This window comes from Onychostoma macrolepis, chromosome 21 (genome assembly GCF_012432095.1).
Source record: "Onychostoma macrolepis isolate SWU-2019 chromosome 21, ASM1243209v1, whole genome shotgun sequence".
In the NCBI taxonomy this organism is placed as follows: Eukaryota; Metazoa; Chordata; class Actinopteri; order Cypriniformes; family Cyprinidae; genus Onychostoma; species Onychostoma macrolepis.
The window spans coordinates 24,026,154-24,053,484 of record NC_081175.1 but is presented as its reverse complement, the minus strand read 5'-3'; the positions used below and the strand labels follow the sequence as shown (position 1 = coordinate 24,053,484).

Sequence of the window (27,331 nt, the reverse complement as noted above, 5' to 3'; positions counted from 1 at the left end):
TGACATATTCATGGCAGCTCTATGGAAATCAGAGCACAGGGCAATTGTTTTTATTGGAGAACACAAATAATGATAATGTTATGTAATTCTTTAATTCTTCAGAAATTGAGTTACTATTGAAAAGTGTAACATCAGCTATGGGGACCTACAGAAAGGCAGTTTTCCAACCCTGTGAATGAAGAGAAGAGGTTGCACAAAACCAGCCAGAAAGAAACACGTAAGACTCAGTGAATCAAGTTCATGGCTAGCAGGTATTGATAGAATATATTGTAATGATGTGATTGTATTGGGAGTGTAAGTGATTACTAAAGTCACAGTAGTTATTAGAATGATTAGAAAAGCTCTTCTCTTTATGTGATTGTCTTCTTCTCTCTCTCTTCCTCTCTCTCCAGGTCCAGGCTTCTTCAGAGCTCTGAGGACAGCTAGACAGCAGAACAGGTTTATGACGAGGAAAACTATGAAGTGTACCAGGTACAGGCATTTAAAAATGTGCATAAAACACGGGTTTACAAGTCCCAGAGAAAACACATTAAATACAATGATCAATATCCAGGTAACAATAGAGCATGCAACTTTGTATCTGAGATGTTTGAACTTCAGAAAGGTTACAGGATGAACCACTGCCAGATAACACTCAACACACATCAGACACTGAAAGAAACGGGCAGTGGCAATAAATCCTGACAAAAACATTCTAATGTACCATAGGCATGGAAATACATTGGCAAGCACAAAACTGAATGAGCGCAGACATAACATAATCTCACAGACAGAGATGTTCAGAGTGAAGAATTCAGATGCAATTCCTCTTCCTGTCCCTTTGACAATAACCCACAGAATATAGGAGTGTGTAGGAAGACCAAACAGGATATTTATGAAATGTAGTACAACATAATATGGTGCATTGTTATTATATATTGACAAGTAGGTTATGTTACAAGCTTTATTTGTTGGAGATATGGCAGTTTCATTCGAGATGTTCATCTCACAGTCTTTGATTTCACCCGAACAAAAATAAGGAATACAATCAGACAGAAAGCAAAATATCAAGCTACAATATAAAACAACTTATTTATTATATTTGTAATTTAGCATGAAAATGACAAAAACAAATGTTATAAACAGCTATCTTGACACAGCATCTGATATTATATTTTCATTAATTAGAATGTATTAAAGTATTGTTTTATATTATATTATATTATATTATATTATATTATATTATATTATATTATATTATATTATATTATATTATATTATATTATATTATATTATATTATATTATACTAACTGTATTATATAATATTCACACATACATCTATAGATTTAGCATTTGATCATTTTAAGATATGTAAACTCACCATTTAGATTTCACAGTTCAGTTATATTATGTTTTATTTGTAAATGATATGGCTATAAAAATAACATTCTGAAGAAAAATAATCGGTTACCGAAATATTAAAAGTCAAATCTCTCCACTCTCTCAGCAGAAATGTACAGCTGTCTTCAGTGCATCAGCGATCAGTGCAGTTCTCACACTGCTTCTAAGCTGGATATGTTGTATGCAAATTTTATTATTCTGTGCAAATTTGAATATGCATATGGTGATTTATGAGTGTTAACATAGAACATACTTAATCATTAGATAACCATAGATTCCTAGATTCTCACATATTCTTATTTAAAAATACTTGAGGTAGGTAATGATTTCATCATATTGTATCTCTTATTGTGCCTCTGTATTCATGTGTTCTAGTCCTTGTTCCTTCTCCATTCCTGATTGGCTCTTGTTGTGGATAAATGACATTCAGGTGATCATCACTTCAAAAAAGCACTTCAAGTTAGTACTCTGATGAAAGTCTGATGGCATTACTGTCTCATATGTGGCTGTCTGATGCACCCTACAGGGAGCCGTATGTCACTGCATGTCACATTTAATTGAATTAATTTTTTAAAATTTCATTTCCATGCAAGTCTCAAATGTTTCTTCTCAAAGAAAGAAAAATCACTTGACATTTATTTTGTTTTTAGTGAATATAGTCTTATTTTAAAACAGAGTAAATCAAATATTAAAATGAATGCAAAACCACAGACAAACAAAGTATGAGATAAGCAAAAATTGTATGTATTATCTAAAACATACATATATTTCTTATTTACACACAATAATAGCATGACACTATAGTTCTTTATATACTTAATAAATAGATGAATAAGTGACAATAAGTAAATTCAATAGTTATAAACATTAGTCAACATTTGAAGAGGATCAAAAAAGTTAATCAAAGTTGTCCTGAATCAACTTTAATGAAAGGTTTTGATGCACTTCAAATGTTGGCTAGTGTTTTTAAATCTGTATATGTCTGTTCACACCTTCACAAACATTTTCATACTATTTATATAATCGAGAAGAGTGACAACATGGAAATCAGAACACAGGACATTTGTTTTTACTGAATAGAACAAACAATGAGCATGACATGTTGTGACATCTGTTACCCACCAGCCACTTTTTGTGCTTTTAAAATAGCATGGTAATTGTAGCAAATTTGCTCTAAGTGAGATGAACATAATTAATCATAACGGGTTGTTATCAATTATATATCCATCTTCAGGAAATAACTGTAGCATTAATAGTACAATAAAATGATTAGTTCGTCCGCAGTACAAACCGTCTATTGACTCTAAGGAAAATTATTTCTCTGGCCAGAGAAACAATAATTAACAAACAAATAATTTCCTTACTGAAATATTGCTCCTCGAGCATGTAACAAGACCGATCGTTAAAGTGACCTCATTCTGAGAGCAGCAGACACAGACAACCAAGTGTGAATACATATGGATGTTTATTAAACTACACTACAGGGGAACATGCAACATCGAACTAGACACAGACATACACACATTAAACATAGATGCCAACGCAAGGAAGGCATGGAGAGAGAGAGAGAGAGAGGGGGAGCGCTCAAGAGAGAGTGTAATGGCAAGGTTTACACATCAGATAACTACAACCTGTTAAGAACCATCAGAGAATCACATCACCTTAATTAAAAGGGGTCGAAGCCTAGAAGCGCATCTTAATAGTTAACAAGCAGTTACTTGCAATGGTTTTGTGGGTGCTCAGTAAAGCATCCTGGTGCATGTATAATGCGTAGATTCCTGATGAATTTCTTTAGGAGTGAAAGCTTCATCATTCCAGCCATGGGTTGATTAGTCCGAAGTGAATCGACAAAGTTACTGAACTTAAAACTGCCAGAAGCTCAGAATCCCTCCGGAAGGGGAGTCGTGAGATTTCCAAGGTGATATGTCTCCAGGGCACCGAAAGTAAAGAGAAGACCTGCCTTTTGGGTGTGGGAGAAGTTTTATCTGGTTTCCCTGTAACACCCATTTTGGTTAGTTTGACCAATAACAAGGCACATAGTTTCAGCGGGAAAGTGTTTCTTTGTCCCACTTGACACCTCATTTGCATGTTTTACGACTGATGTCGAGACTGGTGTAATTTTCCCCACAGTACAGTAAAAATAGTATGATGCATTTCACGATCACATAGTGTACAACATTGTGTGAGGAATAAAGAGCAGATCAGCCAGGCCTGGTACCGAGGGTCATTTAGTTTTCTTGGAATGTGTTTGAAGTCCGATGGAGAGAAAAGATAGTCGATCTGTTTAGCATCTTTTTGACAGTGGGGGGACAACCCTTGGCAATTTAGCACCCATATAAAGGTAGAATGTGGGGCCAGGTTGTGAATTATATGCAAATGTCAAAAGGCTAAAAGGGTCTCTTAAGACATAAAGTCCCAACGACCATCAAGGATCATAAGCAGATGTTACAGAATCCCTCCCTTTTGGCTAAAAATGTTCACCTGGAGACATCTTCAGACAACAGTGGATCGTGATGGTCAGATGGCAGGTGGATCATGAAGGTCAGATGGCAGGTGGATCACAAATGACTGATGACAGGTGGTTTCTACTTTTCCTCAGATTGGGTGTTAACCTTGGTCAGGTTCAGCAGTGTCTCTGCCTGGGTCCCTCTTCTCCAGTGGTTCTGTTTGAAGGTCTGAGGGCGTGCAGCTGTGCACCTGTTCATGGACCTTTGCACCAGGTTGACTCTCAGGACTGAATGTGGGTCTGAGGAGGTGTAACCTGTCTCTGTCAGTCGCGTGAGCTTCCACTTCGGGATATCTTGGCCTTCTGTAGTGTTTGGTCAAACTGGGTGACGTTTTAGCCAGTTTGTCAAGGTCTTTGAGAGTCGTCTCATGTGCAGTTTCGGGGTATGCATGGAGGGGCTTTCTTCTTTTGCTAGAAGGGAAGATTTCTGTGGTGAGGGCTGGCGATGCTTTGGTTTGCGACCATTCACTTCTTCCATTGTGTAGCAATTCTTGAATGGGGGACTCCGTTCTGCTCAGCGTTGGTGATGCTGATGAGGGCTCTGCTTTTCTTGGCTCTAATTCCTTTTCAGGTGGTCTTCCAGAGCATTTATTTTAGAGTCTTTGTTTTAAGGTCAGTTTTGGCTTCCTCTAGTAGCTGTTCTGCAGACTGTAGATGTCTTCTCATGTCTTTCTGGGAAGCCTTTAGTTCTTGTCGGTCACGTTCAGCAACTGCAAGGGCTTCTTGGAGCTGTTCAACTTTTTCCTTTGTTTCTTGCTTCACTCCACCTGGTACCTTGAGTTTATCCTGGGTTTCATTTCGAGCTTGTCTGTGCAGCGTGAGATGTGCAACAGCTCTCTCAGGAACTCAGTGGTCTGATGCCTGAAACCATCCTGGACTTTCACTGCCTGTAACGGGGCTGACGAGACGTGAGACATGCGGATCCAAGTGCAAGCTTTTATTTACATGCATGGTCATAAATACAGGCAGGGTCGAGCAATGGCAAACAGGTATGGCAGGGACAAGACAAAGAGTAATCCTAGGGCAAGCGAAGGTCGACGATGGGCGAACAGTATCCAAAAGGGCAAGGCAGAGAGATAATCCAGGTACACAGGCTATAATCCAGGCAAGGGAATAAACAGAGTCCGAACAGTGAGTCAGGGGTAAATACAGGGAACACAGACTAGAAAATTACAAACGTTACGTAAAGCAGCTGACACTAGGGGATTGAAAAACGCAGGACAATACAGGAACTTAATAGAAACACGGAATGGCATGGAAAGGGTTAATTCAGGAAACACGGGCTAGAAAACGAACACAGGAAAACAGGCAATGCAAGACTAGGATACTAACAGGGCTCTGTAGAGTTGCTACGGCAAGGGGAGCGGTAAACACATACAATACTCGGCAGTGAGGGAAACAAAGTCCAGGGTTTAAATAGAGTGTGTGATTAGTGAAAGCTGTGTTATCAGTGCCTTCAGCTGTGTGTGCAATCAGTGCAATGGATGATGGGAAATTGAGTCCAGTGTGATGTGTGCTGTGAGAGACAGTGTGGTGAGCGAGTGACCTCTGGTGGTGAATGAACGGAAGTGCAGACCAGATTCGTGACAGCCAGCTTGTCTGTGCGGCTTTGGGCATGTGTCAGCTCCTTTTGCAGATGGGTGCTGTGCTTGTCGCGTAGTGTCAGCTGGGCTTTGAGGGCGTAGCTTAAGGAACTGATGGCCTTGTTTAGCTCCCCGTGGTGGTGATTCTGGCTTGAGTTGTGAGTCAGGAGTCTCTTCCAAATCGTGACTATTACTCCGAATATTAATAGTTCAATGGTCTTTAGGGTGATGTGATTATCTGATGGTTCTTAACAGGTTGTAGTTAATCTTGCCATTACACTCTCTCTTGCGAGTGCTCCCCCCCCCCCCCCCTCCATGCCTTCCTTGCGTTGGCCTCTATGTTTAATGTGTGTATGTCTGTGTCTTGTTCGATGTTGCATGTTCCCCTGTAGTGTAGTTTAATAAACATCCATATGTATTCACACTTGGTTGTCTGTGTCTGCTGCTCCCAGAACAAAGTCACTTTAACGTCCGGTCGTGTTACATGCGCGGGGAGCAATGTTTCAGTAAGGAAATTATTTGTCGTGGCCAGAGAAATAATTTTCCTTAGAGTCAATAGACGGTCCGTACTGCGAACGAACTAATCATTTTATTGTACTATTAACGCTACAGTTAATTCCTGAAGATCGATATATAATTGATAACAACCCGTTATGATTTATGTTCATCTCACTTAGAGCAAATATGCTACAGTAATAAATGAAAAGGGTAATGCTGTAACACTTTATTGTACAGAGTAATTACCTAATTTAGTACTTAGTAGTAGCCGTTGTACTTACATGAAACAAAATGTACTTACCATGTAACTAAGTTATAGAACAGCCTGTAGATACAGTTTGTAATTATGTAGATGTAATAGGCAGCTACTGTTACACATATGTAACAGACCGAGTCTGTTACACAGCTACTTGTCTTGTCAATCTTGATACACTTTATTTTAAGTAGCTTATGTTTGTGTAATATTCTGTAATTTTAATGTAATTAGAAAAGTATTACATGTATTTAAACTGTGCACTGGTGGGTTAAATCAAACTAAGGTGCAGCTGAATAAGGTGTACAGTATAGATACACATGAAGTACACTTAATTACAATCTTGATTCACTTTATTTTAAGTAGTTTATGTCTGTGTACAAACCCGATTCCAAAAAAGTTGGGACACTGTCCAAATTGTGAATAAAAAAGGAATGCAATAATTTACAAATCTCATAAACTTATATTTTATTCACAATAGAATATAGATAACATATCAAATGTTGAAAGTGAAACATTTTGAAATGTCATGCCAAATATTGGCTCATTTTGGATTTCTTGAGAGCTACACATTACAAAAAAGTTGGGACAGGTAGCAATAAGAGGCCGGAAAAGTTAAATGTACATATAAGGAACAGCTGGAGGACCAATTTGCAACTTGATTGGGTATAAAAAGAGCCTCTCAGAGTGGCAGTGTCTCTCAGAAGTCAAGATGGGAAGAGGATCACCAATTCCCCCAATGCTGCGGCGAAAAATAGTGGAGCAATATCAGTTTCTCAGAGAAAAATGGCAAAGAGTTTGAAGTTATCATCTACAGTGCATAATATCATCCAAAGATTCAGAGAATCTGGAACAATGTGTGTAAGGGTCAAGGCCGGAAAACCATACTGGATGCCTGTGATCTTCGGGCCCTTAGACGGCACTGCATCACATACAGGAATGCTACTGTAATGGAAATCACAACATGGGCTCAGGAATACTTCCAGAAAACATTGTTGGTGAACACAATCCACCGTGCCATTCGCCATTGCCGGCTAAAACTCTATAGGTCAAAAAAGAAGCCATATCTAAACATGATCCAGAAGCGCAGGCGTTTTCTCTGGGCCAAGGCTCATTTAAAATGGACTGTGGCAAAGTGGAAAACTGTTCTGTGGTCAGACGAATCAAAATTTGAAGTTATTTTTGGAAAACTGGGACGCCATGTCATCCGGACTAAAGAGGACAAGGACAACCCAAGTTGTTATCAGCGCTCAGTTCAGAAGCCTGCATCTCTGATGGTATGGGGTTGCATGAGTGCGTGTGGCATGGGCAGCTTACACATCTGGAAAGGCACCATCAATGCTGAAAGGTATATCCAAGTTCTTCAACAACATATGCTCCCATCCAGACGTCGTCTCTTTCAGGGAAGAACTTGCATTTTCCAACATGACAATGCCAGACCACATACTGCATCAATTACAACATCATTGTAATGGATCCGGGTACTGAAATGGCCAGCCTGCAGTCCAGATCTTTCACCCATAGGAAACATTTGGCGCATCATAAAGAGGAAGATGTGACAAAGAAGACCTAAGACAGTTGAGCAACTAGAAGCCTATATTAGACAAGAATGGGACAACATTCCTATTCCTAAACTTGAGCAACTTGTCCCCAGACATTTGCAGACTGTTATAAAAGAAGAGGGGATGCCGCACAGTGGTAAACATGGCCTAGTCCCAACTTTTTTGAGATGTGTTGATGCCATGAAATTTAAAATCAACTTATTTTTCCCTTAAAATGATACATTTTCTCAGTTTAAACATTTGATATGTCATCTATGTTGTATTCTGAATAAAATATTGAAATTTGAAACTTCGACATCATTGCATTCTGTTTTTATTCACAATTTGTACAGTGTCCCAACTTTTTTGCAATCGGGTTTGTACTTACATTTATAATTACGTTGTATAAAGTCTGCAACACATATGCAACAATCTTTTGGTTACATAAGTAGCTGTGTAACAGTAGCTGCCTATTACATCTACATACTAACAAACTGTAATTACAGGCTGTTCCATAACTTAGTTACATGGTAAGTACATTTTGTTGTAGATGCTGTATGTTGTATATCAGTTTTATTATTCTATGCAAATTTGGCATTGCTAGCAGCATGATTTACTCTATGATCTAATGCTTTACATAGGACAGCAATACATAATTTTGGTGGACAAAATGATGTTTAACATGGGCAATGGTAAAAGAAAAAAAACTCTTAATTTTGCAAACATACTACTGAATAACATCAGTACTGTTTCAGTTTTATAGGGTAACTTTTATTTATAAATATGATTTGATAGCTCTTACAATAATATTTAAATGCACAACATATACAGACATTTACACACCAACATATTTTCATGAGATGTATTAATGAATATCATACAGAGAAGTTTGACATCTTCATGGCAGCTTTATGAAAATCAGAGCACAGGGGAATTGTTTTTATTGGAGTACACAAACAATGAACATGTTATGTAATTCTTTAGAAACTGAGTTATTAATGAAGAGGGTTAGATCAGCTATGGAGACCTACAGAAAGATAGTTTTCCAACCCTGTGAATGAAGAGAAGAGGCTGCACAAAACCAGGCAGAAGGAAACATGTAAGACTCAGTGATTCTAGTTCATGGCTAGCAGGTATTGATAGCATATATTGTAATCCTGTAACTGAACTGGGGACGTAAGTGATTACTAAAGTCACAGTAGTTATTAGAATGATTAGAAAAGCTCTTCTCTTTATGTGATTGTCGTCTTCTCTCTCTCTTCCTCTCTCTCCAGGTCCAGGCTTCTTCAGAGCTCTGAGGACAGCTAGACAGCAGAACAGGTTTATGACGAGGAAGACTATGAAGTGTACCAGGTACAGACATTTAAAAAGATGCATATTACACGGGTTTACAAGTCCCAGAATAAACACACAACATGCAATAATCAATATCCAGGTAACAATGGAGCATGCAACTTTGTATCTGAGATGTTTGTACTTCAGAAAGGTTACAGGATGAACCACTGCCAGGTAACGCTCAACACAGATCAGACACTGAAAGAAACGAGCAGTGGTGTTAAATCCTGTCAAAAACATTCTAACGTACCAAAGCCTTGGAAATACTTTGGCAAGCAGAGTTATCGATGAACGCAGACATAACATAATCTCACAGACAGAGATGTTTAGATTGAAGAATTCAGATGCAATTCCTCTTCCTGTCCCTGTGACAATAAGCCACAGAATATAGGAGTGTGTAGGAAGACCAAACAGGATACTGATGGCATACATTGTAGCATCATAGGGTGCATTGTTATAATATCTGGACAGATAGGTTATGTTACATGCTCCATTTGTTGGAGATATGGCAGTTTCATTTGAGATGTTCATCACACAGCTGTCTTTGATTTCACCTGATCAAAAAAGGAATAAAATCAGACAGAAAACAAAATATCAATCTACAATATAAAACAACAAATTTATGATATTTTTAATTTAGCACAAAAATGACTATTGCAACCCAACATCTGATATTATTGTTTCATAAATTAAATATATTAAAATGTTGTTTTATATAATGTATATTATATTATATTATATTACTATATTCTGTAATATTCACATATACATCTCTAGATTTAGCATTTGATTTTTTTTAGTCTAAACATATATGTAATCTGACTATTTAAAAAGTATTTTAAAATATTTTGTAAGTAAATTATATGATAATAAATTATATGATAATAAAATAATTGGTTACCGAAATATTAAAAGTCAAATCTCTCCACTCTCTCATCAGAAATGTACAGCTGTCTTCAGTGCATCAGCGATCAGTGCAGTTCTCACACTGCTTCTAAGCTGGATATGTTGTATGTAAATTTTATTATTCTGTGCAAATTTGAATATGCATATGGTGATTTATGAGTGTTAACATAGAACATACTTAATCATTAGTTAACCATAGATTCCTAGATTCTCACATATTCGTATTTAAAAATACCTGAGGTAGGTAATGATTTCATCATATTGTATCTCTTATTGTGCCTCTGTATTCATGTGTTCTAGTCCTTGTTCCTTCTCCATTCCTGATTGGCTCTAGTTGTGAATAAATGACATTCAAGTGATTGTCACTTCAAAAAAGCACTTTAAGTTAGTACTCTGATGAAAGTCTGATGGCATTACTGTCTCATATGTGGCTGTCTGATGCACCCTACAGGGAGCCGTATGTCACTGCATGTCACATTTAATTGAATTACATTTTTTTAAATTTCATTTTCATGCTAGTTTCAAATGTTTCTTCTCAAAGAAAGAAAAATCACTTGACATATTATTTAGTTTTTAGTGAATATAATCTTTCTTGACATTAAAATGGAGTAAATAAAATATTAAAATGAATGTGCAAAACCACAGACAAACAAAGTATGAGATAAGCAAAAATTTTATTTATTTGTTTTTTGGGTTAAATAAACATCTAAAACATACATATATTTCTTATTTACACACAATAATAGCAGGACACTGTAGGTCTTTATATACTTGATACATAGATGAATAAGTGAGAATAAGTAAATTCAATAGTTATAAACAGTAGTCAACATTTGAAGAGGATCAAAAAAGTTAATCAAAGTTGTCCTGAGACAACAACACATTTTGGTTTTAGGTTTTAGGACAACTTTAATGAAAGGTTTTGATCCACTTCAAATGTTGGCGAGTGTTTTTAAATCTAACATCTGTATATGTCTGTTCACACCTTCACAAACATTTTCATACTATTTATATAATCGAGAAGATGGACAACATGGAAATCAGAACACAGGACATTTGTTTTTACTGAATAGAACAAACAATGAGCATGACATGTTGTGACATCTGTTACCCACCAGCCACTTTTTGTGCTTTTAAAATAATATGGTAATAAATGAAAAGGGTAATGCGGTAACACTTTATTTTAAGGTGTCATAATACAGAGTAATTACCTAATTTAGTACTTAGTAGTAGCCGTTGTACTTACATGAAACAAAATGTACTTACCATGTAACTAAGTTATGGAAGAGACTGTAATTACAGTTTGTAATTATGTAGATGTAATAGGCAGCTACTGTTACACATATATAACAGACCAAGTCTGTTACACAGCTACTCGTCTTGTCAATCTTGATACACTTTATTTTAAGTAGCTTATGCCTGTGTAATATTCTGTAATTTTAATGTAATTAGAAAAGTATTACATGTATTTAAGCTGTGGACTGGTGGGTTAAATCAAACTAAGGTGCAGCTGGATAAGGTGTACAGTATAGATACACATGAAGTACACTTAATTACAATCTTGATTCACTTTATTTTAAGTAGCTTATGTCTGTGTACTTACATTTATAATTGCGTTTGTATAAAGTCTGCAACACATATGCAACAATCTTTTGGTTACATAAGTAGCTGTGTAACAGACTCGGTCTGAAGGGGCCGACAGAATTATTATTATTTTATTTTTTGCCAAGGACCATCACACAGGGACTACGAGCAGCCAGTGGCCCATTAGTTTGTCTCCTGTATTGTCAGCGTAAACCACCCAATCACAATGTGCTATAGACGGAGCCATGAAGTGTTTTTCTCCGCCTATATAAAGAACGCTTCACCCCAACTTCTTCCTCGATGGCTTTTCCCACGTTTTCACAGCAGCTTTATCAAGAACAGGCTTGCTCTGCAGTGAGTGATGCAGCGTAAAGAGCCAGGAGAAGGAGGAGAGGAGAGCAGTTGAATCGGTAAAGTGCTTGATAGAGACTCGCAGCGGAGGCAGGCATCTATCCTGTGTGCGCGCGCCATTAGTGCAGAATACGCAAACACTTTTTAATAAAACATAAATTCGTCCACCGCGATTTTTTGGCCAAGTCATGTCAAGTGTGTTCATAGAGGTTTCCATGGGCCAATGCGAATAAATCTAGATTTAAATTCGAAAAGACACGATATTGTCAGACCTGACGTTTTTTTATTATCCAAAACAACTAGATGCAATGATACATATCTACACATCTATCAGTCAAAAGTTATTGAACAGTAAGATTTTGAATGTTTTTTTAAAGAATTCTCTTCTGCTCACCAAGCCTGCATTTATTTTATCCAAAATACAGCAAAATCAGTAATATTGTGAAATATTTTTACTATTTAAAATAACTGCTTTCTATTTGAATATATTTTAAAATGTAATTTATTCCTGTGATCAAAGATGAATTTTCAGCATCATTACTCCAGTCTCCAGTGTCACATGATCCTTCAGAAATCATTCTAATATGCTGATTTGCTGCTCAAGAAATATTTATTATTATTAATGGATTCTTTGATGAACAGAAAGATCCAAAGATCAGCATTTATCTGAAATAAAAAAAGTTTTTGTAACATTATACAATACACCATTCAAAAGATTGGAGTCAGTATAATTTTTGTTTTGTTTTTTGGGAAAGAAATTATGGAAATTAATACTTTTATTTAGCAAGGATGCTTTAAATTGATCAAAAATGATAATAAATACATTTATAATGTTACAAAAGATTTCTATTTCAGATAAATGCTGTTCTTCTGAACTTTCTATTCATCAAAGAAACCTGAAAAAAAATTATACTCAGCTGTTTTCAACATAATAATAAATGTATTTTGAGCAGCAAATCAGAATATTTGAATGATTTCTGAACGATTATGTGACTGGAGTAATGATGCTGAAAATTCATCTTTGATCACAGGAATAAATTACATTTAAATTAAAATATATTCAAACAGAAAACAGTTATTTTAAATAGTAAAAATATTTTACAATATTACTGTTTTTGCTGTATTTTGGAACAAATAAATGCAGACTTGGTGAACAGAAGAGACTTCTTTCCAAAAAAAAAAAACAAAGGGCCGATTTTTTTGTCCCAGTCCAGCCCTGCATACAATGATCATTATCCAGGTAACAATGGAGCATGCAGTTTTGTATCTGAGAGGTTTGTACTTCAGAAAGGTTACAGGATGAACCACTGCCAGGTAACACTCAACACACATCAGACACTGAAAGAAACGGCCAGTGGTGTTAAATCCTGACAAAAACATTCTAACATACCAAAATCTTGGAAATACATTGGTAAGCAGCATTATCAATGAACGCAGACATAACATAATCTCACAGACAGAGATGTTCAGATTGAAGAATTCAGATGCAATTCCTCTTCCTGTCCCTTTGACAATAAGCCACAGAATATAGGAGTGTGTAGGAAGACCAAACAGGATACTGATAACGTGTAATACAAGATCATAGGGTGCAATGTTATAAAATCTGGACAGATAGGTTATGTTAGATGCTCCATTTGTTTGAGATATGGCAGTTTCATTCGAGATGTTCATCACACAGCTGTCTTTGATTTCACCTGAACAAAAATACGGAACAGAATCAGACAGAAAACAAAAGATCAATCCACAATATAAAACAACAAATGTATCATATTTTTAATTTAGCACAAAAATGACTATCTCAACCCAGCATCTAATATTATGGTTTAATTAATTAAATATATTAAAGGTTTGTTTTTGTAGCATATTTGCTATATGAGATGAACATAATTAATCATAACGGGTTATCAATTATATATCCATCTTCAGGAATTAGCTGTAGTATTAATAGCACAATAAAATGATTAGTTCATCCGCAGTACGGACCCTTATATTGACTCTAAGGAAAATTATTTCTCTGGCCACGACAAATAATTTCCTTACTGAAACATTGCTCCCCGAGCATGTAACAAGACCGGACGTTAAAGTGACCTCGTTCTGAGAGCAGCAGACACAGACAACCAAGTGTGAATACATATGGATGTTTATTAAACTACACTACAGGGGAACATGTAACATAGAACTAGACACAGACATACACACGTTAAACATAGATGCCAATGCAAGGAAGGCATGGAGAGAGAGAGAGAGAGAGAGAGAGAGGGAGCGCTCGCACGCAAGAGAGAGTATGGCAGGATTTTAACATCAGCTAACTACAACCTGTTATGAACCATTAGATAATCACATCACCTTAATTAAAAGGGGTCGAAGCCTAGAAGCGCATCTAGATAGTTAACAAGCGGTTACTTGCATGGGTTTTGTGGGTGCTGAGTAAAGCATCCTGGTGCATGTATAATGCGTAGATTCCTGGTGGATTCCTTTAGGAGTGAAAGCTTCGTCATTCCAGCCATGGGTTGATTAGTCCGAAGTGAGTTGACAAAGTTACCTAACTTAAAACTGCCAGAAGATCGGACTCCCCCCGGAAAGGGGAGCCGTGAGGTTTCCAAGGTGATAAGTGTGTCTCCAGGGCCCCGAAAGTTAAGAGAAGTGAAGCTTTTGGTGTGGGAGAAGTTTTATCTGTTTTCCCTGTAACACCCATTTTGGTTAGTTTGACCAATAACAAGGCACATAGTTTCAGCGGGAAAGTGTTTCTTTGTCCCACTTGACACCTCATTTGCATGTTTTACGACTGATCTGGAGACTGGTGTAATTTTCCCCACAGTACAGTAAAACTAGTGTGATGCATTTCATGATCACATAGTGTACAACATTGTGTGAGGAATAAAGAGCAGATCATTTTGATATCAAGAAAGAGACATCTACAAGGTATTAAACCCGAGATACATTCATACGCCTGGATATGAGTGTTTAGAGCTTACTAATACGAATAACGAGTGGTAACTTAGGCTAATATAATAAGGAAACATACAAACAACACATGCATATACCAGATACATTTATAACTGCTTAATTATGGCCTAAATAGAGAAAATGTCTTTAGGTGTGTGTGTGATGTGTATTTGAAATCGTGGAGACAGACAACTAGTCTGGTCCCTGGCACGGGGGGTCAGCCCCCCTTCTGTGGAATGTGTTTGAAGCTTGATAAGGACACTTAGTCGATCCTTTTGCATCCTTTTGATAGTGATAAAGACCATCTGCAATTTAGTACCCATATAAATGTAAACGCTGAGGCCAGGTCAGTAATTTATATGCAAAAGTCAAAAGGCTAAAAGGGTCTCTTAAGACGTAAAGTCCCAACGACCATCAAGGATCATACGCAGATGTTACAGAACCCCCCCTTTTGGCTGAAAATGTTCACCTGGAGACATCTTCAGCTAACAGTGGATCGTGATGGTCAGATGGCAGGTGGGTCATGAAGGTCAGATGGCCGGTGGATCACAAATGACTGATGACAGGTGATTTCTACTTTTCCTCAGCTTGGGTGTTAACCTTGGTCAGGTTCAGCAGTGTCTCCGCCTGGGCCCCTCTTCTCCAGTGGTTCTGTTTGAAGGTCTGAGGGCGTGCAGCTGTGCACCTGTTCATGGACCTTTGCATCAGGTTGACTCTCAGGACTGGATGTGGGTCTGAGGAGGTGTAACCTGTCTCTGTCAGTCGCGTGAGCTTCCACTTCTGGATATCTTGGCCTTCTGTAGTGTTTGGTCAAACTGGGTGATGTTTTAGCCAGTTTGTCAAGGTCTTTGGGAGTTGTGCAGTTTTGGGGTCTGCATGGAGAGGCTTTCTTCTTTTGCTAGAAGGGAAGAGTTCTGTGGTGAGGGCTGGCGATGCTTTGGTTTGCGGCCATTCACTTCTTCCAGTGTGTAGCAATTCTTGGATGGGGGACTCCGTTCTGCTCAGCGGTGGTGATGCTGACGAGGGCTCCGCTTTTCTTGGCTCTAATTCCTTTTCAGGTGGTCTTCCAGAGCATTTATTTCAGAGTCTTTTGGCTTCCTCTAGTAGCTGTTCTGCAGACTGTAGATGTCTTCTCATGTCTTTCTGGGAAGCCTTTAGTTCTTGTCGGTCACGTTCAGCAACTGCAAGGGCTTCTTGGAGCTGTTCAACCTTTTCCTTTGTTTCCGGTTTCACTCCACCTGGTACCTTGAGTTTATCCTGAGTCTTCACTTCGAGCTTGTCTGTGAAGCGTGAGATGTGCAACAGCTCTCTCAGGAACTCAGTGGTCTGATGCCTGAAACCATCCTGGACTTTTCACTGCCAGTTTGTCTATGCGGGTTTTGGCCATGTTTCAGTTCCTTTTGCAGATGGGTGCTATGCTTGTCGCGTAGTGTCAGCTGGGCTTTGAGGGCGTAGCTTAAGGAACTGATGGCCTTGTTTAGCTCCCCGTGGTGGTGATTCTGGCTTGAGTCGTGTGTCAGGAGTCTCTTCCGGATCGTGACTATTACTCAGAATATTAAAAGTTCAATGGTCTTTAGGGTGAGGCTCTCTGTAATGCCTCTTAGTCAGGTGTTCACATCTCCTCCTGTGGGGTTTGCTTTCTGTGACATGCTGGCAGACTGGAAAGTGAGGACTGACACAGATCTGTATGGTGTTATCGGCCCACATGTGGTGAAACAGCTAAGTGTCATTTCAGTGATTGCAAACCCAAAGTGGAGTGTGTTGTAGTGGGGCTTTGTGGTTCAGGCTTGCTGTTTCGGAATTGACAGCAACCTGACATGCTCTGACATATTCCGCCACATCTTGCTTTATGCCAGCCCCGCATGCCACATGTCTCTGGTACTGTGGTGTCCAGAACATGGTGCGTTGTGGGTATACATTAACCAGACCCCCCTTTGTCACTGTGTCACCACAAGCTTTGGCGCAGAGTGGGCATCAGGGACATATTATGGAATGTTGCTCAGCACATGTAGCATGTGTGTGACGTCATGCCGCAGTTTGAGGGCTGGAGCAGCAGCAAGTTGAGTAGATGTGATAGGGTGGTTGGAGGGGTCAGGGAGGTGGTAAAGAATAAGCTTTATTGTTCAGTCAGAGGTTTGTATTTAGGCAATGACATTTATGGATAGCTCTTAAGTTAGTGTCAGGGCTGCGAGGTGGGTACCCTGGAGGTGAAAGTTGGTTTCATTCTGGTTACGGCTGCCATGTCATGGGTGGGTGAGTGGGTCTTGGTTGAGGCCGTAGCTCACCATTCCATGCACTTGTGATGTTGTTGCACGCCTGGTACAGGTGTTGGTGCTTGACTGGCTTCCTGTTCATTGTGGCAAACTCATCTTTTTCCTAGCCAAGGAGGTGGCGTGTGAAGCTGAGATTGGCATAATTTGAGTCTGTAACTGAGGAGTTCTTTGATGCAGTTCTTGTGAGCTGATGCGATTTAAAGGGTGATCAGGATGGCTGTCACTTGTACTGTGATGACTGGGAGTCCAGCTTGAAGTGTTGCTGTGGGAGACTGGAGAATCACTGGATGATTTGTGAAGTGCAGAGCTGGGCTCTTTTGTCATCTGAGTAGTTAGTGCCCCGGTGGGAGCAGTGTTCTGCTGAAGTGGGCAACCCCCCTTTACTTCTGGCCATGTTGTTGGTGTAGACCAGGACTAAGGCAGTAGTTGGTGAATCCAGCTTTAAGATGAAACTCCTTGGGATGAGGGTAAATCAGGCATGGTGTAGAGTGCAGATGCCATTTGAGTTTGATGATGTAATGTGGTCTTGAGTGAGTCCACATAGCTGACATCAGCTCTGTATCGTTGCTTCTTGTGAAGAGCAGCTTGGGTACTGGCAGTTGTCGACAGGTGCAGGATGTCTCTTAGAAAAGGGTGTGTGGCTCAGAGTGGGGCCAGGTTCCCTCCATCCCCTTGAAGGTGTGTGCTTGAGGGTTTGGCCACGCTGTCTGTGTGTCACACTGTCGCTGTCCATTCCCCTTTTGTGTATGCTGGTACTGCAGTCTCATATTTTTGCCAGTGTAAACGTCTGGTATGGTCTGGCCAGACGTTCTTGCACTTTACAGGGCTTCTCCAGGGGGTTGCAAGGTCTCATAGGAAACTTGTGCACTTGCTTGCGAAGGCAGGTCTGGTGTGTGCTCGGTGAGTGCTTTGAAGCGTGTGAGGCTTCAGGCCATGTCCTCATGGCTGGCTGTGAGATTTTCCCGTGACCTCTGTGACCTGACAGTCTGTCTAGGTGACCTGTCTGGCTGGAGTGGCTGGGGTTCTTGCACTTCAGCCCAGAGTTTCAGCTGTCTCACTTTCAGCAAAGGGTCAACTGACCCAGCAGCTCACTGAGACGGTGGTATGCATGTATGGCTGCATGTTCCGTGCACACCTTTGGGCCTTAAGAGTTCAGTTCTATTTCTGAGCTTCAGCTTGGGGTCTGCCCAAGAGTTGGAAGTGACATAAAAGTTGGATTTACTCCAGTGTCACCAGAACTCCAAGTCTCGCCTTGTTTTCCAACATGCTGTTTCCTGGTTTTTCTATTGGGTTCCTCAGAAGTCCTGGTATCAGGTTTGTGTGGTGACCGGTATGCTGACAGGTGTTGGATCATCCTGGATGTGCAGCCGTCAGCTGAGGTGGCTGGGTGATGCCATTACCTGGCAATGGAATGGCTGGCTCTGTGGTCAGTGGCTGGCTAGCAGAGATCTGGGTGAGTGTTCAGCTGGTGGGCATTTTGGGGCGGTCATCCATTCCAGTTCTCACACTCATAAGGAGTCTGTACTGTCCATTTTGCCTCCTTTGCGGGGCCTCCTCTGAATGAGTTCCTTTAGAATACTCAAGATCTCTACTGTCCCAGATGTAGCCACACTGTTCAGCTCTGAGAAGAGCTGGGACGTGTCAAGAGGGTCTCTGCTGATGAGATTTCAGGTTTGTTGCTCAGTGCTCTGTCTGGTGCTTCGGAGAGGCACCATCACGGCTATGCTGTTCCTGCTGGTTGGGAACTGTGACTTTCTGATGAAGCATCTATCACAGAGATGTGCCTTTCAAGATGTAAAGGCAGGAGGAGTCTGGGTCGTGGGCTGGTCTGACCTTAAGACTGAGTTCTCGCGACCAGCTGAGATGTCAGGCCTTATCTCTGTGACCTGGCTGTGCACTTCAGATGAGTTGGCTGCCTGGAAGTGTGAACGTTCCCGCACTTGAGGCTAATTCTCTGAGTGCTTAAAGTCCCTCTCTGTGGTGAGAGACTGTTTGACAAGATCTGGGCGTTTCTTTTAGTAGGAGGGCTTTCTGGTAAGTTTCTTATGCCACTCGCAGTTAAAAGGAGTTTGATAGTCTGATATATCCTGTTTGCGCTGCAGGGGAGGCCACTCGCAGGATCAGTTCGTTTTATGTCCTCAGGATCTCTGTTGCTGGCCCGTGTGCTCTCCAGAGTCCATTCTGGGTACTGTGCAGGGATAGGCAGGATTTTAACAGTCTTTATGGAGGCAGCGCTGTGTTGTCTGTAGGCCATATGGGCTGAGTTCCGCAGATGTCAGGTGGTCATTGTGCGGGGGAAGACCATGGCGCTTGAATGGTGACTCACAATGTGATGCGGCTTTTTGGGAGGAGGGAAGGTTCTAGGTAAAGTGGTTAAGACAGCTTTTTTCCATCTACGTAATATCTCGTGTATTCGATCCTCTCTCAGTCAGCAAGATGTTGAAACTGTTATACATGCCTTTGTTACATCCCAATTAGATTATTGTAATTCACTTTTTTGTGGCATCTCAGCTAATAATATCAAACGACTACAGTATGTTCAAAACTCTGCTGCTCGCTTGATTACTCACACTAGAAAGAACGATCACATTACCCCTATCCTTTATCATCTTCATTGGCTCCCGGTTTCCTTGCGTATAAACTTCAAAATACTAATTCTCACTTATAAAGCCCACCATAACATTGCTCCTCCCTATTTATCTGATCTACTTCTGCCATATGTTCCTGCCCGTTCATTAAGATCTTCTAGTGAGGGATTGTTAGTCACCCCTAAATTTCGTCTGGTGACAATGGGAGCTAGGGCCTTCAGTGTTGTTGCTCCCAGATTGTGGAATGCTCTTCCCCAAACCATCCGTCAGGCATCCTCCTTCTCTCCTTTAAAAACCTCTTAAAAAAAATTTTTTTCTGACTATTACTCTTCACGTCATTGACTGTGAACTGTACCCTGTTATGGATGTTTCTCATCATTCTTTCTGTTTGTAATCTAATCTTGTAAGTGGTTTCTGTATATTACTCAGGGTTTTTTATTTATTTATTTATTTATTTTTTTTTATTTTATTATTATTTTTTTTTTGTTTGTATTGATGTCTATTGTCTCTGTTCCTTAAGCCTGATTTGTAAAGCGACCTTGAGTGCTAGAAAGGCGCTATATAAATAAAAATTATTATTAATTATTATTATTGTTCTGGAGTTGAAGCCTTCCTCCCTTGTGGCCTGTTCTGTTGTCTGCCGTAGACTCAGAGCTGGCTGTAGCAGGCTTCTTGTAGTTTTTGTAATCCGCTTTGACAGTTTCAGACTGCTGGTACAGGATGTTGTGTTTCAAGGCTGGAGGTGATCCTGAGCAGATAGTCTGTCTCGTGTGGTCACATTGGGCAAAGTTCAGGCATAAAAGTTCATGTTTTGCAGGCAGGCAAGTGTGGTGGCCTTCTGCAGGCCAGTTGGTTGGGGTCTGTGGGGCCACACAGTGTGTGTGTCTGCAGTGATACTCTGGAAGGGTCCCTGCCCCACCTGTGGTTGCTGGCTGGTGAGGTGTGAACAGTGGGCCTGGGCCTTCTTGTCAGGGGAAATTCTGTGTTGTGTTTTTACCTTTCTGTTCACCTTGTGGTCTGCAAGCCTATTTCAGTTCATTTGTGACATTGAGTTTGCCTTGGCTTCGTTGGTTGGTGTTTGAAGTTGCCTCGTCGCTGAGCAGAGACTTGGATTTCAGCTCGGGCTGCTTGCAGGTGGCATTCACAGGCATTGTTTCAGTTCGCCTGGGTCATTACTTAAGAGAGCTTTAGCCTGCTGGAGCCTCTCTGGCTTCTATTCCAGCTGCTCTCTGTGCTCAGTGTCTGTGGGGGTTTTGTAGAGGCATCCTGAAACTTTCTACTTTCTCTTGTAGCTCCTTGTCCTCTTCATCCGCTGTCATTTGCTGGTCCAGCTGGTCTGGCGGTTCTGCACGCGCTCCCGGTCTTCCGGGCCTCCTTGTGGTTGAAGCATCTTTCGCTTGGCTTTAACTGGATGATGCGGTTGTAGGCAAGGGCACCGATGATCCTGGCTGGCTCTCTGTGGCTGTAGCCCTGGTTTGATCATGGTCTGTCTGCCAGTTCAGGTTGTCATCCAGCTGTTTCGCTCAGGTGCTGTAGATCAGGAGTGGTCCCGGACCGGAGGGCGTCTGTTGCAGTGCTTAGCTAAGCTGGATGATCTGGACACAGGTGAAACTCAGGTGGAGAGGGAAAACACAAAACACCAATGCAAGTCCGCACAGATTTAGTGAGCTAAAATATTTGGGCTATGTGTTGCATGATTAACTGGTGTGATCAGTTAGTAACGCAAACTAAACGCTTACATATCGTGGCTGATAAGGCAGGAGTGAATAATTGGTGTGAGTGAGCACCCGAAAACTATGGGTAACACTGTTGATGGGTGATAACCTAAGGGGTCATTTAATGACTTAGGCTATTTGGTTTATCAACGTTATTACCAAGTATTTTCTGATGGTTCAAACAGGTTCGGTCTCCGGGCACACAAAAACAACCAAAACAAACAGAACTAAAATTAATAAAACAAATCAAAGTTCAAATTTAGAAAGGAATAGTGGGAAATCAAGGGCTTACTACCACCTCTAGGGGCTGTGACAAGGACTGCAGAGCGAGGCTCTTGTACTGCCTAGGGAGGTGATGAGAGAGGTAGCTGGACAGACCAAGCACGCTAAAGCAGAGAGGATCTCTAGTCCTCTTCACGTTTCATATTGAGTGGATGGCTATATCTTAGGTGTTGTTAGGCTTGGTGGTGAGCTGAAGTCACTCGGGTGAGCCCCAGTGGTTGGGCCGTCTCCCTTGACTCTCCCGAGCACGCAACTGCAGGGGCTCCTGATCACTCTCACCCATGGCACCCGGTGGCAACCACTCAAACAGCAATGACTTTTGGCACAATGTTGCATCACTCAAGTGAGGGAGGCTCAACGACTAGCTGGCACAGCCAAAATTGGGTTTCGCCTGTGGGTCCCAAGTTACACGGACCCCTTTTGGGCCTCGAACTATGGATGAGTTCGCTCCTCTCAAAAGGGTGGACCACCGTGTGACTTCACAGGGTAATTAACCAAAATTGCCCTTATGTGTCAGTCAGTATGGTTGATACAACACTTGAGGTACCCCATTGCTGATGCCGTGCTGCGTGTTGCCACCCGGAGTACAGGGTCAGAGGTATCCGAGGCGCCCCCCCCCAGTACATGTCGGGTAGGTCAGGCAGACGAGTCCAGTCCCTGAGAATTCCCCATGGATGACTCGTCAGCTTACTGCCAAGCACCAGGGGGCATGCTACCTAACAGGGAACATTGAGAGGGGACAACAGAAAGATTAAGCGTCTAGGATGAAGCAGCTTGATGCCAATGAGCAAGGGGATCAGACATGTGACGGTGGGCCACTAATAGATTTGAAGGCTCATTGTGCACTGCAGTGGCTAGCATTACCTATGCCTATAGAGGAAGGAGAGGAAAAGGGTAACAAAATAAAATTGAAAATTGAAAACAAAGTTAAAATGTCCTAATTGCGTAGGAAAGTAAATGGAAAATTGTTTTAAATAGATTTAAAATCTAAGTAAATTCAATTTTGCTCAATAGGTGTAGCTAGACTTAACTACAGACGGGAGTAGATGAAATAAAATAAGCCCAAATAAAATAAATAAATAATTGCTGCAAATAACACAGTAAAATAAAATACACAAAACAACCAAAGCATGTGGGGGAGACCAAAGTAATTGATAGCCCAACAGAAGATGGAACAGAAAGAAACTGTAGAGGTAGGGGTACTGTTACACTTTACACACACTGTCTCTAAGTGTCAGTCGGATGCTAACAGCTAACAGCTGAGATAAGGGGCTTTAGCTTCTATCCATGTAGGGCCGTTAGCACGGTAGCTTCGGCTACATGCAATGGTCTGTTTACATTAGTCTGTGACGTATGCGCTGTCTTGAGTTTGAACCGGAAAGGGCTCGCTATCGCCTTCCGGGGTCAGACGTTGCTAAGAAACCAATGCACGCTTAACAACCGGTGTGCGCGAAGCACTTGAGCCAGATGTAAACATGCATGGGAATCTCTCGCTCAGCCAGACGTGACCTGTCGTTCACACTTCATTCATAACTTACACAGCGCATTCACTTCACAGACAATGGCAAAACATTACACCATTAAATCGACCAATTGCATTACATAAGTGGATTAATATGAATGCAATAATACGCGACAATAAGCAGATGAAATACTGTAGTTTTTATCACACAGCTAAAATTTAAGCCGCTGTCCTGAAGAGATTTTATCTGTTCAGGAGAGACTTACGCGGTTTACAACGAAACCCGAAAGTGGGGATTTTCTTTACCCAATATCAAATAGATTTAATCTAAAACTCTATGCGCTGCCGATCTGACATTTACTAGTTGGATATGGGACTTATGCTGTTCAAAACTGAAAATGGGGATTCTTCGCCCAAGATCACAACTTTAATATAAAAAATATTTATATATATTTATACGCGCTGCCGATCTGGGATTTCTTCGCCAGATATATGGGACTTATGCGGTTGTTGCAACAATTACTTGATCAAGATTTTAAGACTCCCGGTTATCATTAATCCGACACTGACCTGCAGTAAGATTAATGTTGCTCCGTGATCAGGTGAGGGGGCACGCATTAGTTAGCTACGCTAATGGTTAAACCCACGGGAGTAATAGTCTAGTTGTATGGCATCGGAACACCAATGGCATCAATCTTGCTACATATAATATAAGGCCTTAATTTTAAGATAAGCGAGGAACATCGCTCGCTATCTTCTTCGCGCTAAAAGAGGTTTTCTTCGCTCGATTTAGGGCGGTTAAAATAGCATTAAGACACACTATAAAAGGTTTCGTCGTTTTATAGGGTCAAATTTATAAACTGCAGTCAATTTAAGTCATTAACAGCGGCTGTTTCTCAGCGAGAAACTCGAGAACTGTTAAGGCACGGAAAGTGGGCGTGTAGCCTACAATCATTCACAAAAAGACGCAGTTGGATTGTTTGAATAAACACACATAAGAAACATACAGTTGTTACTGAGTCTGCTCACAGAACTAGGTTTAAAACGTCCCCAGCATCTCCACCATTTGTAGCATATTTGCTTCATGAGATGAACATAATTAATCATAACGGGTTATCAATTATATATCCATCTTCAGGAATTAGCTGTAGTATTAATAGTACAATAAAATGATTAGTTCGTCCGCAGTACGGACCCTTCTATTGACTCTAAGGAAAATTATTTCTCTGGCCACGACAAATAATTTCCTTACTGAAACATTGCTCCCGAGCATGTAACAAGACCGGACGTTAAAGTGACCTCGTTCTGAGAGCAGCAGACACAGACAACCAAGTGTGAATACATATGGATGTTTATTAAACTACACTACAGGGGAACATGTAACATAGACACAGACATACACACATTAAACATAGATGCCAATGCAAGGAATGCATGGAGAGAGAGAGAGAGAGAGAGAGAGAGAGAGCGCTCGCGCGCAAGAGAGAGTATGGCAGAATTTTAACATCAGCTAACTACAACCTGTTATGAACCATTAGATAATCACATCACCTTAATTAAAAGGGGTCGAAGCCTAGAAGCGCATCTAGATAGTTAACAAGCAGATACTTGCATGGGTTTTGTGGGTGCTGAGTAAAGCATCCTGGTGCATGTATAATGCGTAGATTCCTGGTGGATTCCTTTAGGAGTGAAAGCTTCGTCATTCCAGCCATGGGTTGATTAGTCCGTAGTGAGTTGACAAAGTTACTGAACTTAAAATTGCCAGAAGATCGGACTCCCCCCGGAAGGGGAGCCGTGAGGTTTCCAAGGTGATAAGTGTGTCTCCAGGGCACCGAAAGTTAAGAGAGACAAAGCTTTTGGTGTGGGAGAAGTTTTATCTGTTTTCCCTGTAACACCCATTTTGGTTAGTTTGACCAATAACAAGGCTCATAGTTTCAGCGGGAAAATGTTTCTTTGTCCCACTTGACACCTCATTTGCATGTTTTACGACTGATCTGGAGACTGGTGTAATTATCCCCACAGTACAGTAAAACTAGTGTGATGCATTTCATGATCACATAGTGTACATCATTGTGTGAGGAATAAAGAGCAGATCATTTTGATATCAAGAAAGAGACGTCTACAAGGTATTAAACCCGAGATACATTCATACGCCTGGATATGAGTGTTTAGAGCTTACTAATACGAATAACGAGTGGTAACTAGGCTAATATAATAAGGAAACATACAAACAACACATGCATATACCAGATACATTTATAACTGCTTAATTATGGCCTAAATAGAGAAAATGTCTTTAGGTGTGTGTGTGATGTGTATTTGAAATCGTGGAGACAGACAACTAGTCTGGTCCCTGGCACGGGGGGTCACCCCCCCTTCTGTGGAATGTGTTTGAAGCTTGATAAGGACACTTAGTCGATCCTTTTGCATCCTTTTGATAGTGATAAAGACCATTTGCAATTTAGTACCCATATAAATGTAAACGCTGAGGCCAGGTCAGTAATTGATATGCAAAAGTCAAAAGGCTAAAAGGGTCTCTTAAGACATAAAGTCCCAACGACCATCAAGGATCATACGCAGATGTTACATTTTATATAATGTATATTATATTATATGACTATATTATGCAATATATTCAGTCTAGATTTAGCATTAGATCATTTTAGTCTAATGTAAGCTGACCATTTAAAAAATATTTTGTAGTAAATTATATGATAATAAATAATATGATAATAAAAATAATTGGTTAATAAAAATTAATAGTCAAATCTCTCCACTCTCTCAACAGAAATGTACAGCTGTCTTCAGTGCATCAGCGATCAGTGCAGTTCTCACTCAGAATACAGCGCTGGATATGTTGTATGTCAGTTTTATTATTCTATGCAAATTTGGCATTGCTAGCAGCATGATTTACTCTATGATCTAATGCTTTACACAGGACAGCAACACATCATTTTGGTGGACAAAATGATGTTTAACATGGGCAACAGTAAAAGAAAAAAAACTCTTAATTTTGCAAACATACTACTGAATAACATCAGTACTATTTCAGTTTTATAGGGTAACTTTTATTAATAAATATGATTTGAAAGCTCTTACAATAATATTTAAATGCACAACATATACAGACATTTACACACCAACACATTTTCATGAGATGTATTAATGAATATCATACAGAGAAGTTTGACATCTTCATGGCAGCTTTATGAAAATCAGAGCACAGGGGAATTGTTTTTATTGGAGTACACAAACAATGAACATGTTATGTAAATCTTTAATCCTTTAGAAACTGAGTTGTTAATGAAGAGGGTTAGATCAGCTATGGAGACCTACAGAAAGATAGTTTTCCAACCCTGTGAATGAAGAGAAGAGGCTGCACAAAACCAGGCAGAAGGAAACATGTAAGACTCAGTGATTCTAGTTCATGGCTAACAGGTATTGATAGAATATATTGTAATCCTGTGACTGAACTGGGGACGTAAGTGATTACTAAAGTCACAGTAGTTATTAGAATGATTAGAAAAGCTCTTCTCTTTATGTGATTGTCTTCTTTTCTCTCTCTTCCTCTCTCTCCAGGTCCAGGCTTCTTCAGAGCTCTGAGGACAGCTAGACAGCAGAACAGGTTTATGACGAGGAAGACTATGAAGTGTACCAGGTACAGGCATTTAGAAAGGTGTATATTACATGGGTTTACAAGTCTCAGAGAAAACACATTAAATCCAATGATCAATATCCAGGTAACAATAGAGCATGCAACTTTGTATCTGAGATGTTTGAACTTCAGAAATGTTACAGGATGAACCACTGCCAGATAACGCTCAACACAGATCAGACACTGAAAGAAACGGGCAGTGGCAATAAATCCTGTCAAAAACATTCTAATGTACCATAGGCTTGGAAATACATTGGCAAGTACAGAACTGAATGAGCGCAGACATAACATAATCTCACAGACAGAGATGTTCAGAGTGAAGAATTCAGATGCAATTCCTCTTCCTGTCCCTTTGACAATAAGCCACAGAATATAGGAGTGTGTAGGAAGACCGAACAGAATATTTATGACATGTAGTACAACATAATATGGTGCATTGTTATAATATCTTGACAAGTAGGTTATGTTACAT

The 27,331-nt window shown here is 40.2% G+C and overlaps 1 long non-coding RNA gene across 1 annotated transcript; it reads left to right on the top strand.

The window, feature by feature from the left end:
- Positions 1-11,860: 11,860 nt before the first annotated feature.
- Positions 11,861-26,862, top strand: LOC131529241 (uncharacterized). Its single transcript, XR_009268032.1, has 4 exons — positions 11,861-11,997; positions 25,993-26,063; positions 26,494-26,608; positions 26,784-26,862. It is a non-coding gene; the product is annotated as an uncharacterized LOC131529241 (long non-coding RNA).
- Positions 26,863-27,331: the final 469 nt, after the last annotated feature.